The 20,207-nt window shown below is 33.8% G+C and overlaps 2 protein-coding genes across 2 annotated transcripts in view; both read right to left on the bottom strand.

The window, feature by feature from the left end:
* LOC136833792 (cysteine dioxygenase-like) overlaps positions 1 to 13,544 on the bottom strand; it is a 57,075-nt gene extending 43,531 nt beyond the window's left edge. Inside the window, exon 1 of the mRNA XM_067096050.1 lies at positions 13,030 to 13,544. The gene's annotated coding sequence lies outside the window, so the exon portion shown is untranslated. The remainder of the gene's footprint in view (positions 1 to 13,029) is intronic.
* The window catches only part of LOC136833955 (eye-specific diacylglycerol kinase-like), an 850,760-nt gene that overhangs the window by 402,893 nt on the left and 427,660 nt on the right, over positions 1 to 20,207 (bottom strand). The window lies entirely within an intron of this gene.

Below are 20,207 nucleotides of genomic sequence, written 5' to 3'. Positions count from 1 at the left end.
ACTGGTCTGAAAAGCTCCTGTTGACTCAGGATTCAACTCTGGACTTTTTGCTGATGAAGTTAGAATATCTTAGCAATTGACCATGTATATGTATATATGTATATATATAATATATATATATATATATATATATATATATATATATATATATATATATATATATATATATATATATATATATATATATATATATATATATTCATTAGGCCTGGTCAAAGTAAGGAAACTGAGTTGCATATTCCTTTAGTCTGCCAAAAGAAGGTGACAGACTTGTCTCTTAAGGCATGGAAGGTTGTAAGAGTCAGAAAAAAAACATAGATGGGAAGAGGAAAGAAACATTATCAGAACTGAGGAATTTAAATATTCATAGTTTCCACAGAATAAATGTGTTAAGTCAGGATCTTTAGCACAAAAGATGAGTGGCCAAAGTAATATCCGAAAATATGGCATCTATAGCAACCTTGCGCAGAAAGAAAGATGTACAAAATGTGGCCATTGACTACATGAAATGCTTTTAGTTCAGCCTTACTGAAGATGGAAACTAAAGATGATGTATAGCCTGAAAGCTGAGGACAAAGTTTCAAATCGGGACCAATAATGCCAATGTAAAGTTTTATTGACTGGGAAGAGGAGAAGAACTCTTGACGACGAAATAAGGATAAGTGATCTCTTTAGGCAGGTTACGGGAATATCTTTTAAGATTTGGTAACAAGTTCATATGTGATATACAAAGGAAAACAATTTGAAACTGAGAGTAAAGAACAGTATATGGCTCGAGGTGAAGACAAAGAGACGTGTAGGCTTCATCAGCAAACCACAGATTGATGGAGAGGCAAACAGCCGAAGGTAATTAATAACGAGTCTTAGATAGCTCAAGTGAGAACAGAATCTCAAGGCACACCTGAAAAATAAGGAAGGGACTAGCCCTATGCCACATTCAATCAAATGCCGTAGAGAAGCAATAAAAATGACAAAATTTTATCCTGAGTCCTGGAAAAATTACCAGATATCCGTGAGACTTGAAAAGTCACCATAAGATCTTGCTTAATATAAGGGAGATTTTGTAGTTTCAAGTTTGATGCTAGGCGCAGAAAAGTGTCACTTTCAAGCAGACAAGCTACATTATTTAGAAGGCTGAGAGCAATCACTTCTGTGCAGTTTGCTAAACCAGTGCTTTTTTTTTTTTTACGTAGGAAATATAAGCGCAGAATGTGACAGTCATGTTACAGAAGAGAGCAAAACAACGAGAGGAATAAAAGAATGAAAACATTTACTAAGGATGACAGCGTCTTGGAAAAACCTAGTAATTATATGTATATGTATATATATATATATACACACACACACACATATATATATATATATATATATATATATATATATATATGTTTTATATATGTAATTTATTTACATAACATATATATATATATATATATATATATATATATATATATATATATATATATATATATATATATATATATATATATATATATACATATATAGTGGTTAGTGTGTCACTGTAGTCCTGATTCTCGTCCGTCGCTGGTTCGACCCCACGGGACGGTGGACTTATTATCAACAAAAAAATTCCCCTTCGGTAACATATGAAAATATATTACTTCGAGGTAGAGTGAATTGGATATTAAAAGGACGTTTGTAGCTTTCTGATCGTATATGAATCACGGTGATGTGATAAATAGTCATATATATATATATATATATATATATATATATATATATATATATATATATATATATATATATATATATATATATATATATATATACTGTATATATAATTATCCATATTTTATTCTTTGAATGTAAAGACCAGCGGTCGTAAAAGATAAAACCGTAATAAAAATGCTCATTCTTCCCATGTAAATTAGGCCTAAAGAAAGTAACCTGAGGTCTTACCTGCCCTATCGGTTTCTTGCCCTTTTGAGGTAATTTCACTAAAAAGGGTCACCCTTCTTCCACTTAAATGGATGTTTCAAATACTCTCTCTCTCTCTCTCTCTCTCTCTCTCTCTCTCTCTCTCTCTCTCTCTCTCACACACACAACGATTTTCTTTTTGACGCTGCTACAACTGCTAATGTGCGATCTTCACAATATTGTATGGGTGGCCTCTACGAAAAAACGCAGTTTATGTCACGCTTCCAATTTTAAAAAACGGTTTCGATAACTGTAAGAGATACCGATAATAAATTCTGAAAAAATAAAGTCTATTTTTTTATGCAAGAGAACGGAATCTAAGGTTACAGTCCTCCTGATTTCACGGATTAATGTTTTCTCAATTCCAAGTAGGGAAATCAATCAACTGGTTTTTTTGCCTGGAAGGCGACAACTTTGCAAACTTTCGTGAATTGCACAAAATACCTTATAGGCAGTTGTTACTGAGGGTCAGTTTACAACTGGCTGGGTGAGCTATTTAGGGAGAAGGTGGATCTACAAACGATTTTATATATATAAATTATATACATACTATATATACTGTATATACATATATATATATATATAATATATATATATATATATATATATATATATATATATATATATATATATATATATATATATATAATATATGTATGTATACATATATATAATATATACATATATATATATATATGTATGTATATATATTTATATAATGTGTGTCATTCACATTATAGAAGTGATCCATTAGTATGATCAATGTATGTTTGCCTGAAGTCACCAGAACATCATATAATGTACATATGCAGATGTACCACAGGCATAAATCCTGACCGGTTTCGTCTGTGATTTTCAAAGGCGTCTTCAAAACACTGATACATAGCGGTGAACATTTTCAGTATGCTGGAGTTACACTGCAAGTGGGTACACAGACGGTTGGAAAAATATTCTCACCTGATAAGTAGAAAGAAGGAGTAGTAAATTCATTAACATCAGAGGTCAGTTTATACCTTGCCTGGCTAATGTTCATACTCTTACAAAGGTTTCTTTTATAAAACTGGGTCGTATAATATTTCTTTCCAGGATGCAATTGGAATAAACTGTCTTTTTAGCCAGTGTCTAATTGCCGGAATGACTTTTTTCACTAAGTGAACGGATCAGGATCTTTGGCGAAAACATGAAAATAAAATGATTCAGCTGACTCCAAGCCGTTCGTGGACCTCCAGTTCTCATCATGAAAGTCTAGTCACCCTTTCGAACAAACCCTGTGATCGAAATATGACCTGTGCCCTAAGGCTACGGGTTGAATTTCACTTTGCTCTCCTGCGCAGAGAACAGTGTGGAAACATCTAAAGGACTATCAATTTTTGAATAGTGTAGTGACATTGCCAGTGAAGACGGGAACGTAGTCGTATATGAAAAAAACATGCACTCCAGATTTCCCAAAAAAGATTCACGGTAGCCATCAGTGAATTTTAAAGTGATAAAGATATTCACACGATGAAAGCTGACAAATCTGGTTCACTAGAAATTTTAAATAAAAGTGATTGTGTAGAAAAAGTGAACAATCTTTTGAGCGATGACACTACAATACAAAGAATTAAGTAATGATCTCACAGACAGAATGAATTGTAATTTTAATGAGAAAGTTAAAGGACTATCAAAGAGAACTGAAGAGTAATTTTAATGAGAAAGTTAAAGGACTATCAAAGAGAACTGAAAACCTGATAAAAAGGTTTTGTGTGGCCTAACCATCGTTACCGCATTTTAATGGAGCAAAAAAAAAAAAAAGTGCTAAACAAATTTTCCAGTTAGACCAGTATTAACTCGATGGTTCAGCTTTACGCTATTTAGCAAAATACCTTGCTGTTACTCTTAACCATTTTCTTCGGTACCATTTCTGATGCCTATGTAAAGAATAATGTAGGCTTGATAAACAAATTAAATAATGTACAAAGTAATCGTGGGTCCTGGTTTGTGAATTTTGATGTGGTAGTATTTCCGACAGTATCTAGTCATCGATGATCAGTTAGAATTTTTGTCTAATGCCTGAGAGAGCAGACAGCTGAACGGAACATCTTCTAAGAACACTTTAGTAGAATTGATTAGAATACGAGTATGTGTAGAATGTAAATTTGAATTAAACGGGGAAGTTTACTTTTAAAGATTTGGTATGCTGTGGATAGTCCTTTATCTCCAGTTTAAGCGCGATTCGTATATGTACAACAGAATAGCAATCACCATTATTCCCCGCAGTGTTATGGTTTGGGGATATTGACTACATAATATGCATTTGGGTAGGGAACGAAAATGTAAATGTTTTCTTTGGTCAATTTAAAGTATTGTCCCCATCAATAAAAGTCACCATGGAAATGAAAAATGACGGCAGCCTACCATTTTTTGGACTTTTTAATACACAAAAACTGTTATGGGTTTAAACGTGACTTTTACAGAAAACCTACTATATAGTATTTGTGTCTGCATATTTCTATTCTAGCAGAGTAATGGTTATGGAAATCAATTTCGCGTCTGTTTTTTAAGAGCATTATATTTATGTAGTCCTGAGTATACTCATGATGAAACAGGTATAATGAGAAATACAAGAAATGAAAACATCCTGCTTCTGTATTCTTGATAACATAAGAGAAACTTGCAACATAGAAACCTACTTGTACTACCATGTAGTAGTAATTTCAAAGATATTCCCCATCTCCATAAGAACTTTGGAGTTAACATAGCATTTAGAAACAATAATATAGAAAACAATTACGTATAAAGAACTCTGCCGACAGTACTAAAGGATGTGTACATCAAATGCCCCGTAAGCCAAAAGAAAAATGTTATACTGGAAAATCTACGGCATAGGCAGTAAAACTGCGTAAGGTGTATAAAATATCCGCAGGAGAACAGTAAAATTTTCGTTCATGTGAGTGAAAATTTTGCCGTCAGTGGACAGGGGTTAAAAAAAAGTTTATATCAATAATGTACTGGAAAGAAATTTTTATAGATCCGGTTTTATAAAGAAAAAAGTCCTTTGGAAGAATATGGATATCAGCCAAAGAATGTAGGCTATAAACTCGATCCAGTCATTTCAAAAGAAATATGAAAAATGTATGGGCCTACGGCAAATTTGTCTTACAAAACTACAGGTGAAATTGATCTGGAGTTATATTCAGTGCTTCATTTTTCTCTGTTAACGTCGACGCATATATACCTATATCTATATATTACTTTATATAGATATAGATATATATGCGTCGACATCTAACAGAGAAAATTAAACACTGGACATAACTCCAGATCAATTTCACTGCAGTTTTGTAAGACAAATTTGCTGTAGGCCCATTTACATATATACATATATATATATAATATATATATATATATATATATATATATATATATATATATATATATATATATATATATATATATATAAATCACCTTTACTGTAATACCGGTGTAATGTGAATATAAGAAGGCCCATAAACGCTATTTGAACGATTTGCAACCAGAAGGAAGTGCTCGAAATATATGGTTGCAACGTTCAAATAGGGTTTTATGGGCCTTCTTATATTCACATTACACTGTGGTATTACAGTAAAAGGCATTCATATATATATATATATATATATATATATATATATATATATATATATATATATATATATATACTGTATATGAAAATGCTGTATAATACAGCAAATTTGTCTTACAAAACTACAGGTGAAATTATCTGGAGTTATATCAGTGTTTAATTTTCTCTGTTAATGTCGACGCATATATATCTATATCTATATAAAAAGTAATATATAGATATGGGTATATATGCGTCGACGTTAACAGAAAAAATGAAACACTGGATATAACTCAGATCAATTCCTCACCTGTAGTTTTGTATAACATTCTGCCGTAGCCCACACATTTTTCATATTTTTGAAATATATATATATATATATATATATATATATATATATATATATATATATATATATATATATGTGTGTGTGTGTGTGTGTGTGTGTGTTATGATTAAGTATGTGTGTGCGTGCGCACGCACAGGCAAGTGTGTGCATAAAATTTTCGGGTTTCCTTATAAGTAATATTATTAACCGGTTAAGTGCGGACTGTGTCCTGCATGATTACATTATGCCTAGTTACCTTGATATCATTTTGAGAACACATCACATCCATAACGTACTAGCTTAAAGCTGATTCATTATAAGAGGAGTAAAACATGCATCACAGCACCAGCAGTTGTCGATGGATTGTTGTCCACTTATTATAGGAAGATCGCATAGTTTTCTTTCATGTTACTAAGGATGCCCAAACCCACATGACAGGAAGATTGTATGTTTTTCATCATATTGAATGTATGGTAACATCTACGTTTGCGGTAAATTTAAAATTGAAAACGTTGGAGCGAGTTTAGCTTGTATCTACGAGGTACTTATTGGCAAGAGACATATTGATTGATTGGTGGTTACTGACGTCGGGGAGAGAAAGAAGAAGCTGCACGCACCATGTCTCTTTGATATAAAGTGCCTAAACTCCTACACACGAGGATTTAAAATCCCGTGTCGATGCGCTCGTTTAGTAATCTCCAACCGGTTCCAATGTGGCAGCCAAAAAAATCACATTTATTAATTTTGTTTTTTTGAAAAACTATTGTGACCCTTCTTCCCTTCTTGTCCTGAAATTATTCAAGACAGTTCGGAGTCGTTTTCCTCCAAAGGGTATCGGATATCCGTGTATTGTGCTCGCAAGGGATTGGTTTCCGAATGACTGGGCCACTGGTTCGGACACGAACAAATTTTCCCCCTCTGTCTTAGTGGGTCCTGATCTAGTCCGCCTGTTGTAGGCGAATACTGTTTCCGGTGTGACGGGGCGTTATTTCTTTAGTCGATGTTCTCCGAAATATTGTAATCCATCCTCTGCCGCACCTTATTTATCGTTACGTATCATGACGGTCTACTACGCACAACGTTATTTAGTCCTCCTTAAACATCGCATAAGGAAACATTTTAATAATAAAAATAATAATCTAGTTATTTTATATATACAATATTTTCAACCATCTTAACTTTTTAGTACCTCAGTGCGGCAATTGTGTTTGTGCATGAGCCCAGGTGTCGCGTAGGGGGTAGTGCTATCAGTGCACCTCACGCGGCGCACTGTGGGCATTACTTAATGTTTTTTCCAACGTCCCTTCGGCCCCTAGCTGCAACCCCTTTCATTCCTTTTACTGTACCTCCTTTCATATTCTCTTTTTCCATCGTAGTTTCCACCCTCTCAACAATTGTTTCTTGGTGCAACTGCGAGGTTTTCCTCCTGCTATACCTTTTAAGGCATTTTTGCTCTCACAATTTCCCTTTCAGCGCCAATGAACTCATGGATTCCCAGCACTTGGCCTTTGGTCATAATCGTATATTCCACTCTAAGCCGAGTGTGTTTAGATAATCCCTTATAACGTTAGCCTTTCCAATCCAGAAGATTAACTGGTTATCAGACATTGTTAAAATGTCTTGTGAGAGCCTCAACTAAAAACTAAAAAGACTTAAAACTTGATTAAGCTCCTTATTTGCAAGACTGTCACGTTGAAATACGCTGTTGTGGACAAAACAAATGAAGAAGCAATAAACAGTACATTTATCATCTCTAGTGGAACCAGTATTTGGGCTGTCCCCGAACTATAAAAGAAATTATGTTAATGCGGTAAAATAACTGGTCAGTAGAGAAGAGAGAGAGAGAGAGAGAGAGAGAGAGAGAGAAAAGTTAAGTACATCTTAGTTTAACCAGACCACTGAGCTGATTAACAGCTCTCCTAGAGGCCTGGCCCGAAGGATAGATTTATTTTACGTGGCTAAAGAACCAACTGGTTAACTAGCAACCCAGGACCTACAACATTGTGAATCCGAACCCATTATGACGAGAAATGAATTTCTATCTTCAGAAATAAATTCCTCAAATTTTTTCATTGGTCGAGTCGCAACGCTGGGCCAACGGCGTGCTAATGAGCTCTACCCACCCTCCAATGAAGAACTAGAGAGAGAGAGAGAGGGGTGGTGGGGATGCTCAGAAATGATCTTTTCATCATCATGCAGCCTTGTACATGAAGACGATAATAATCCAGCAGGTAATGCTCCTCGTCGTACTTGTTGCTGCCATCAATATCAGCGTTGCCATGGTAGCCGCAGCCAAGTTCACCTTTCCTAACTCATGAAGCAGTAGAACTACGCCATGAAACCACTTGACCCCAAGCCTATACAGTATATGCTGTATATATTTAAATATTATATATATTGTATATAAACAGTATATATATGTATATATACTGTATATATATTATATATAATATATATATATATATATATATATATATATATATAATGTGTGTGTGTGTGTATGTATGTATTTATGTCTATATAATATAAAATGTGTGTGTGTGAGTGTGTATGTATGTATATTGAGAGAAGGAGAGAGACACCACGCATGCCACCAGAATACTTTAGCCATCTGGTTCTGACTCGCTTTTACAACCAACCTTGCTTGTTTCAGTGGAATTGGCCTAAAAATTCACCTTACTCGGGAATCAGATCAGGCTTTTAGAGTGAGGCCAACATACCAGCCACTATCACATCACATACACACACACACACACACACACACACACACACACGTGTGTGTATTATATGCTCCTAATGACCTCTTAACTTCTCCATTTATACTCATATATATAAAATGTACAGTTTATTTGTATAAAGCAATTCTGAAAGACCACTTAACTCATAAAGAACAAAATGCCGATATGTGAAAATAGAATGTTAATAAATGTAGGTAACATCATACACCCGTCATGTATTAGGAATCATTAGGTAGTGTTGCATCTGTAATGGAAATAATGGCGTGGGAGTATATTGCAAGATCACCCAATTAACAGTCTTACTTGTACCGGCATTAAGGCTCACACCCCCATGATCCATACTAGATCTGTTAAGGCTAGTAGCTGCCTCATGTCACATTTGGAGGAAGATTATAACTGTATATCAGTACGAGCATCATCTATCAGGGACGACAATACAGGATCATTTACCGACCATTAGCAAACACTCTGCTGGTGATTTTCACAACTGCGAATGAGGTCAAGTTACGAAGTTTGTACATCGGAGCCTTAGGATTGAGAAAGTCAGTTGGAAGGTATTTGGAATCAAATTCGAGAAAGTTTGGAATCAATTGAGTGTCAGCGTTGTCTTGGATGCACAACACATGATGGTTTCCTGACGAAATACTGCCTGTCATATAACGAGATCTAGGATCAAAACACTTTTGTAAATGTATGAAGATCAAGCGTTTAGCAACCTTGGAGTACAAATCCCGGTTTGGAAAGTGGACCCATCTTAGTGTGTGCAGTAATGGGAAAGAAACCGATCAGATTCTTCCCGCGCCCATCTGTCAAGGTTGTTTTGGACTAAACTGTCCTTGACCGAAAGCATAAAAGATGGGAAGAAGGAGGAACAATGGCAGGCATTGGAAAGGATATCGACCAAAGACGACGTACCTTTCATGGCCTTAGACTATTGCTCTCTTTTGTTCATAATTCGCATTTTTCCATTATTACCCCAAAATGAAGAATGATAATACTGTAGAATTTCATTTCATACTAGCCTATTATTTTACAGAGGACGTAAAAGATGGAGCTGGGAGGTAAACTTTTTCTGGTTGCAGTAGCAACATAAGAATAATGCAACATAAATTAGAATAATAGCAACACAGAGATAACTAAGTTGAAGTCATTGTTCGCATATTGAAAATACTTAAAGAGGTGCTAACTCTGACGTCTTCTGTACATTCCATAGATCCTGTTAAAGTAGATGACATTTTGGTCACCGTCACAGAAAGGGTATTACACGAATGTCAGATCGTATAAAGTGTCTATTCCTTTGATGTCTTCGATACTGTGTGTATATATGTATATGTATATATATATATATATATATATATATATATATATATATATATATATATATATATACATACATAAATATATATCATATATTCTATTCATATATATAAGATATATATATGATATATATATACCATATGATATATGATATATATATATATATATATATATATATATATATATATATATATATATATATATATATATATATATATATATGCATAATATACATACAGACACACACACACACACACACACACACACACACATAATATATATATTGAACACAGTAAGCAATAAACTTTTAGTACACAATTGTAATTGTGATAAGCCGTAAATGTTTTCTGCTGGTAATCATAAGGGACAGTCACAGAGTATCTTGTGTCATGTAGATGGTTTCACCATGGCGGGGTGAGGATAGGCTCCTTCTGGAGGCCTTCTCGTTTTCATGGTGTACATTTGGACGTGGCAGTGAACCTTCATGTCTTGTATTTATTTTGTTCGTGCTCTTTCCCTCTCTCTCCGTCCCAGCCCCCACAACGGTCGACTAACTTCTACTTACGAAATGTGTCCTTTTGAGAGCTAAATGTGAACTACTTCAATATCTGTCTTTTTAACTTTGCAGAAAAACTTTTGTAAAAGACATCAAAATGTGAAAAGCTTCTTTTAAAAGACATCAGAACCAGAAATGTTTTTGGAGACATTAGAAGCAGAAAAGCTTTTTTTATTTTTTTTAAAGACATCAAAATACCATGCGAAATAAAAGTTGAGAATTCAGGCTTTTAATTTTTCATGTTAGTTTTGAACGAACCTTACTTACTGCTTCAAATTCCTTTCACAGGAATGTTTCATTTGTTATAGCGTTGCTATTTATAGCTGAATACACAGGAAATACCAAACTGAGTTATTCGACAAAATCCCTCCGCCAGTGGTTTCACTAATGTCCAGTAAACGCGTGCTTTAAGCTATGATAAGAAAATATCAGAAACAAAAAATCCATTTGAATCCATTTGGTAACTCTGTCACAACGAGGTAAATTGATAGACCATTATTTTATCAACATATCTATTTCATACGAGAATGTTGTGGCCCCCGAAAGTGTTCTAGTAAACTTCTGGTAAAGGTGGATGTTATTTGGCAGGAAATTTAGGGGGTTTCAACATGATGCCATTCAAAATCGTTTCCTGTAAATGGCAGGCGTACACACCACGTTTAAGATATAGGCGATTGTTTAAAGAACCAAAGCAAAGAGTTTTCTTGATGATAATTTGTTTCTTTTGAATTTTATTTGTTTTGTTTGCATGTACTGTATGTATGTATGTTTTGAAATTTTTTGTTTGTATGTATGTATGTATGTATGTATGTATACGTGTATATATATATATATATATATATATATATATATATATATATATATATATATATATATATATATATATATATATAAAAATAAATATTATTTTGAGTAGGATAAAGAGGTCAACAGTAATGTTTAAAACTTATGTAGCATTACAAACTTGATTTATTTATTTTCCAAAAAATAAACACAAGGTCTCGTTATAAGCTTTCGTCTGCTATAATGGGGGACACTGTTTATTTGGAAAAGTAAATAAAACCAGTTTGTATTACTACATAAGTTTTAAACATTACATGACCTCTTATCTACTCAAAATAATATTTATTTTATATATATATATTATATATATAATGTGTGTGTATGTATGTATATATATTTTATATATATATATATATATATATATATATATATATATATATATATATAATACATACATACACATCATACATACATATACACAATGCCATTCAAGTTACTGTCTGTTTATTTCCAGTATGAAAATTTTGTTAGATGGAATAATAAGAAAGAAACCACTGTGTATGTTTATATATATAATTTTACATAAACATATGCATATCTGTAATGTAATCTGTATATACATATATATATATATATATATATATATATATATGTATATATATAATACACTATATATACATGTATATATATATAGATATATATAATATATATAGGCTATATATATACAGTATGTATATATATATATATATATATATATATATATATATATATATATATATATATATATATATAAATCAGTGTATTCAAAAAGGCAAAACACTAAAGTGATGTGATTAGTTTTGTATGACACGTGGCAAGATGTGAAGATTTACAAACGCCTAGAAGTGGTGAAACGTTTTCGCAAAATATTTTGTGGCGTGCTCAATCTACCATACATCATATTGACGTATATGCTTGATTAATTTTAGTATATACATATACATATACATACATACATACTGTACATACATACATATATATATATATGTATGTGTGTGTGGGTGGATGCGCGCGTGTGTGTGTGTGTGCGTGTAGGTGGGTGTGCGTGTGTTTGTGTGTGTGTGTGGTCCTTTTTTTTTTACTGTATTTTACTTTAAACACCAAAAGAATTTCAGATAGGTGTAATAACATGAGTATAACGTGTGTGTGTGTGTGTGTGTGTGTGTGTGTGTGTGTGTGTGTGTGCGCGCGCGTGTATTCATGAATGCACACTTTCGTAAATACAAAAATCTTTCACGCTACCGTCACGACAGCTCCTGAACATTCCTAGATCCAAGATAAGCGGCAGGAATGGTCTGTTGTGTTTATTAAGTGGGTGTGATGTATTAGGGTTATCTCTTTGGAGACAGAGTTGACTTTTTAAAGGGATGACATCACAGTAAGATTAAATTTATCGCCAGATCAGTGGGGACAACTTTTCTTCATTATTTACAGACCGTCGATGTATTTTATTTATATACATTTTGACAGTGATTACGTAACTGGATCAACACGTACTTGCTTATACACAGATATACATATATATACATACATATATATATATATATATATATATATATATATATATATATATATATATATATATATATATATATATATATATATGTGTGTGTGTGTGTGTGTGTGTGTGTTATGTATATACGGTATATATATATATATATATATATATATATATATATATATATATATATATATATATATATATATATATATATACATACTCTGATTCAGATTGGCGAATTTTACTCACCGATAGCGATCGAACAGCGTATTTCTTCCCATTCGGCTGAGTTTGATTTGTAGCTTTCAGTAGTTCTTGTACATACTCTGCTTGACCTCATCAGATTCGAAAACTCTGTAGGTTCCTCATAGACTTCTTGAAGGGTCATTGATTTCGAGATGTCGGGATGCGTCACATCCCATTTTGCAGTTCAAAGAAAAATCTGATTGACGATGCAAAACTGAAGCCGCTGAGGATTGCTTAGTGACAGGTGTTAGCGTTCACAGTCCACTTGCGCGAATAGCCTTCTAAAGCTTAGAAACGCAACTATGTGGCAACAAATATTCCCTATGTGGCATTCGGGCGGCGCGTTGCCATTTGTCGCCAGTAAATTATTCCTCTGTTCTATTTCTAGTATTGATCCTTATTACCAAAGGTTTGGGTACGTTGTGCGTCATGAATCGACTGTACAGTGCTAATTGATGTATTTGCCGGATAAGTGATGCATGTTTAGTTAGACCCTCATGTATAAGACGTAATCGACCAGCCCATTTTACTAGCAGTTGATTGGCCCTCAGAGGTGCATTGCCGGGCGTGGAATCTTATCCCCCTTCCCCCACCCAGTCATTCCACCCCAGTCACTCATCTCTCTCTCTCTCTCTCTCTCTCTCTCTCTCTCTCTCTCTCTTCTCTCCCTGATATATGTGAAGAAGTCGATGCATTTTGAAAACTCAAAGTAATTCAAATTTCCTCATTACCGAGTGGTGCTTCTGAAGTCATGAATGATAAACTGCATGTCTTTCATAAGTTTTCTATGTTTTCAAACCTTTCAACTATTTTTATTTTGATTTACGCTGGGCTTATTTCACGTGAATAATGAGCTAAGCAATTTATTGTGTATTATTATTATTATTATTATTATTATTATTATTAGTAAATACTTACGAGGTGGGAGGTACTTACTAACGCGAAGATGTTAACGGACAAACCATATATAGACAAACACGATTTCCATCTCAGTGAGATTGTTAACAAAGCTCTCAACATGTGTCTACCATTTACATGCAGTAGAGGTTACGATTGACATATAATTACTACCTGATCCGGCTTCACACAACAAGTAAACATCTGCTTTTGATGTTGTTTGAATAATTATAAAGGGTAGCATTCCGGAATCCCTATTTGACAGTAATTTTTTTTTTGTAAATTGGCTCTTTACTATAGAATCATATGAAACAATATAATGGTCAGTTTTTTCTTCATATTAGTACTGTACACACACACACACACACACACACACATATATATATATATATATATATATATATATATATATATATATATATATATATATATATATAGTATATTTAAATATGTGTATGTATATATATATATATATATATATATATATATATATATATATATATATATATATATATATATATAATCACTTAAATATAGAATAGGAAAACATAACTTTATAGTTCGGTTAGTAACTGTATCCCACTTGCCAAATATTTATAATATAGGTTGTAAACAGAAACATCATTTTAATAACTATGAATTTGTAATCAGAGGTAATTGCGAGATGAAAGGTCTTTACGGTTTTGGCTAGACCTCGAGGGTGTGTTTTTAATCTTGGAAGTAGGCTCATGATGTATGGTCAGCCGTAAGTGCTTTCCAAAAGTTTAGGGACTTTGGTATAGAATATGTTGTTAGTCTTCTTAATCAAATTAACTTCAAATATCTGACTTTTGAACTGACACGTACTTCCCCGTCTATGCTGTGGTTTCACTATTCGTGTGATTACAAATAACAGAATTTTGATGTGCTTATCTTTATTTTTACTTCGGTTTTTTCCTCTGGAAACCACAAGATATACGCGCTCCATTCACAGTATATGCATACGCCTATATCTTTGCGATATAAAACTGTCATTTCAAAGCCTGATTATGTTCTTGTAGATTTTGTTTCCCAGAATTTGGGTGGTCCTCGAAATACAATGACAGGATTTAGATGCTACAGAACCTTCTGGATACAGCTCCCATGACAACTGCATGCTTTTCGGGTCAGCTGTGGTGTGAACGTTCTCTCTCTCTCTCTCTCTCTCTCTCTCTCTCTCTCTCTCTCCTCTCCTCTCTCTCTCTCTCTCTCTCTCTCTCAGTATGGGTGCTCCTTTAGAGAATTCAATAAGCCTCTGTGGACCTAAGCAATGCATCAGGTGTTAATTGTCTTTGCAGTCGTAGACAGCATGTGTCCTCTGTCACAGCTGAAATGGATTACCTCATTTCCCGAGGTAGAGCCTTTCATAACATATATTCTCTCTCTCTCTCTCTCTCTCTCTCTCTCTCTCTCTCTCTCTCTCTCTCTCTCTCTCCTTAAGTTTTTATGGTCTGCGTTACGTAACCATAGGTGGCAACAATAACATGTAATGGGTTAACAGGAATGTAGTAAACATTGTTTATTAAAACCAAGAACGCCTTAAAGAAAAGAGCTTGTAAAGAGAAGGCTAGAGGTCATAATCTTTGATATGTATTTATAACTTTCTCATTTTTAAAAATATTGATCTGCTGGAACTGTTTATTTTTGTTGAACGGCTCTTCAGTGTTTTCGTCCACTTAAAAATGTTCCCTCGACACCCCTGCGAAGCTTGTGCTTTCCAAAACATTTAATTCAATATGACAAAAAAGGCAGAGTCTTGCTATCAGAGCGCAATTCAGAGATACTGTTCATGATCAGCAAGCGTTAATTACTCTGTAAAAGAGTTGTTAAATGAAATCCTTCCTGTGTTCCATGTTTATTTTATTTGTTGGCAGAAGAAGCCATATGTGTTCGTGAAACCCTTTCCTTTAAACTAATTTTATGACCTTTCATACTTGCGTATTATCAGAACTTGAAATCAAGAAGAAATAAATATTAGTGCCGTAGTAACTGAGACTTTGATGTTAAATGATATTTGTAAATACATGAAATCATCCACATCACAATGTCAATAAGTTCAAGTAAAAATAATGGTATATTAAGAAAAAAGTCTGTGTTTTCACGTTGAAGAAATCGAAATAAACACGATACCACGTCCGACTTAAGAGATCTCTCTCTCTCTCTCTCTCTCTCTCTCTCTCTCTCTCTCTCTCTCTCTCTCTCTCTGTTTTGCTGCAGTGAGGTTTTTTTGACAGTTAAATTTTTCCAATTTTTTCCTTTTGTGAAAGTTATTAATTATCGGCGATAAAATCATGTGGTATATTTTACATCTTGCACTTTCTGGAGCAACACGTAACAGTTTTTATAAGTGCTTCTCTGGCATAGCTTGCTCAATTCCATATTGTTTTCTTCTCATTCTGATAACTTCGAGTAGAAAACATTAGCATTTTGTGTTTTATGTAAATAAACTTAAATGGCACTTTGGTGCTAGATGTCTTTTATATTTTAGAAACAGCACACAAACTGGCATGAAAAGCTTTCCTGGGTAATTCTAGGGAACTGTAATACTCACTGAAAGTAGTGTGCGTTAAAAAGGAGTTTCCTTTCTTAGAGTCGTTTGTTTTAATCATCTTGAAGGTACTTAGTTTTCTATTTTTACCTTTCCCTCAGTTTATTAAAAAAAAAACTAGATCTTGTCCGTGAAGCAAAAAAAAAAAAAAAAGTCACGAGTGCTCACAGTAAGGAGTTACTCATATGCGCATATGTAATAATGTAAAGCTTATGGGGGATGTGTATGTATGTAAATTTGCGGATTTTATATATGCATACATATAGATGTATTGATATATACATATAAACATACATATATACATATATATATATATATATATGTATTATATATATATATGTAAATTATATATATATATATTTTATATTATATATTTTTATATATATATATATATATATATATATATATATATATATATATATATATATATATATAATATATATATATATATATATATATATATATATATATATATATATATATATATATATATATATATATATATATATAATACTAGCTGACCAACCCTGCGTTGCCTGGGAAAACTCTGAATGACAGTCTACGTGTTGGGAGAGGGAAAAGGAAAGGGAGGGAGGGAAGAGGGGGAAGGGAGAGGGGGAGTGGTTTGTGCTCACGTCCGACTGACAGTTCTACTTTTTTCATACGAACATTCACCCTTCAAATAGTCGTGGGTGAACTGACAGGTATTACTGTGGTGACTGTCCCTTTTATCCAGGTATTACTGTGCTGTCTGTCCCTGTCATTCAAGTATTACGGTTCTTTCTGTCCCTTTTATCCAGGTATTACTGTGGTGGCTGTCTCCTTTAACTAGGTATTACTTAGTCTGTCACCTTTTATCCAGGTATTACTGTACTGTCTGTCCCATTTAATCATCTATTACTGTGGTGTCTGCCCATATTAGCCAGGTATTACTGTGTGGTGACTTTAACTAGGTATTTTGCTGTCTGTCCCCTTTAACTAGGTATTACTGTGCTGTCTGTCCCCTTTATCCAGGTATTACTGTGGTGTCTGTCCCCTTTATCCAGGTATGACTGTGGTGAATTTCCTTTATCCAGTTATTACTAATGTTCCCCTTTTATCCAGTTATTGTGTTGTCCGTCACCTTTAACCAGTTCCTGTGGTGACCCTTTATCCAGGCATTACTGTTGTCTGTCACCTTCAACCAGTTCCTGTGGTGACTCTTCCTTTTATCCAGGTATTACTGTGCTGTCTATCACCTTTAACCAGGTAGGCTATTACTGTAGTGGCTGTCCCTTTTATCCAGATATTACGGTGGTGACTGTCCCTTCTATCCAGATATTACAGTGCTGTCTGTCCCTTTTATCCAGGTATTACTGTGGTGACTGAAAAGCAGTGGGGTATGATAAGCCCGTAGAGTTTATGTACCACATAAGTTACAAAAAGGAAGGGGGAAGGGGAATGGGGCGCAGGTACTGCGTTCCAAAGTTTTTCTAGATGGGTTATCTAAGCTTTGGTCAAAGTCATACAAACTAACATAAACGTTCAAACCAAAGTTTTTATATAGATATATATATAGCGGTTATATATATATATATATATAGAATCATATATATATAAAATAAACGTACAAACATTTTTTTTTATATATATATATATATATATATATATATATATATATATATATATATATATATATATATATATGTGTATATATATATGTATATGTATGTGTGTGTGTATGTGTATGTGCGTGTACTTGAGTGACGCGTCCGTGTGGATGTGTTCATTTGTATTTTTATGCATAAGAAAAACTCCTTACTGTGAGCCCTCGTGAATTTGGTTGTAAATAAAAGGATGTTTCACGAGACAAGATAATTGTACGTAAGAAGATCTGATTTTTTCCAATAGACAAAGAGAAAGGTCAAAATATATTATTAAGTAACTTTAAAATGCTAAAGTGACAAATGACTCTACAAAAGGAAACTTCTGTGTAACATACATAGCTTTATTTTTTAGTATTTTAGTTCCCGGTAGAGTAACTCAAGAAAGGCTTTTCAGACCAGTTTATAAGTGCCAAAATAAACCTCAACATTCTCTTCTTCATTCTTCATTCAGCCTCTTTCCAACAACTTTTCGGACAGATGTCCATCCTTAGATTCTATGAAAGTTAAGAAACAGACATTTAAACCCAAAGACATAAAGTTATATATAGTCAAACACTCTCCTGCTGAAGGCAGAGTTATCAATATTCAAACTTGGTTTCAGTTTCACTATATAAAAAGTCTTCAGTAATTTTGGCTTGGTTTCAAATCGAGCTTTACATAAAACATGAATATCAGAAAGGTTAATATTAACGTTGCACAAGCCGATACAACGATCCCTATCGGACGAACCTATTGGCTTACGTAGAGGTAAGAAAGTCTGAACTTATGCTTCTGTTCAAAAGCTCTGGTAGGCAACCGCTTCATTAGGCTACACTTCGGACACGCAAACTTACACACAATCGTTGAAATACAGTTCGCTAGTCAGTGACTTAACCAAAATAGACTGCCAATTCGAAAACTGTTGAAAAACACCATTCGAACCTCATCATCTGTAAAATATATCTTAGCCATCTGTTTTACTTTCTCTCTGATAAACTGTTTATTTTATTTGTATGTGCATAAGCTTGTATATATTTTAAGTGCCAATAACAGGAGTTCCGCTAACTCCTAGTCGTAAAATTTTTGTAGGTTGTATCCAACAACCTGACGACCTGAACCTTACTGATTTTGTACATCCTGCTGTTTCAGTATGACGGCACCAGCTGGTAGGAAATTTGTTGTTCCATCCAAGCAAACTTTATGATTTTTATCACCCTCTGAGATTCACTGAAAGCGATTTGATAGTTTAAAATGATGAGCCATGGGACCAAGTAAATTGAAGACTAACCATAACAAACCTCCAAGATGTGGGAAAGGAAGGAGGAGTTAGAGGATAGACTAAGAAGTGAAAAGGTCAGCAAAATTGACCTGATTTGTCCTTGCCAAAAGTGGGAGTTAAGATTGAACCATTAAGAGTAAAGTAGACGTCCTCAAGGAGGCGGAGTTTTATTCAACATAGGTCCAGAGTTCATTCTGATCAATTTTTAGCCAGAGTTACTTGAAAACCAAATTGGGTAGGATTGTGTCACTCGCTCCTCTCTTAACATCAAGAAATTTCTAAGTCCAGTGTGGCTGGCCGTGTGAAATAGTTTTGTAATAAAACTTATGAAAAACCGTGCCCGGTGAATACTTACCCCCTCCTGAAAATTTAAAAATATTAATAGACAATTTCAACCTAACTTACCGAGTCCCCTGCGTTACTATCAAATGAAAGTCAACAGACAGAAATTTCATTCATATGTGGTGCATCGCAATCCAATAAAAAATGATAAACTGTTTATTTTGTTATGCGGTGGGATTTTTGTATTGCGTTGCACCACATATGAATGAGTTTCTGTCTGTTGACTTTCATTTGATAGTAACGCAGGGGACTCGGTAAGTTAGGTTGAAATTGTCTATTAATATTTTTAAATTTTTCAGGAGGGGGTAAGTATTCACCGGGCACGTTTTTCATAAGTTTTATTACACTAAACTAACTATTTCACACGGCCAGCCACACTGGACTTAGAAATTTTTTGATGTTAAGAGAGGAGCGAGTGACACAATCCTACCCAATTTGGTTTTCAAGTAACTCTGGCTAAAAATTGATCAGA

Source organism: Macrobrachium rosenbergii, chromosome 52 (assembly GCF_040412425.1).
Source record: "Macrobrachium rosenbergii isolate ZJJX-2024 chromosome 52, ASM4041242v1, whole genome shotgun sequence".
Lineage (NCBI taxonomy): Eukaryota > Metazoa > Arthropoda > Malacostraca > Decapoda > Palaemonidae > Macrobrachium > Macrobrachium rosenbergii.
Note: the sequence above shows the minus strand (reverse complement) of the source record. Positions and strands in the feature narration are given on the sequence as shown.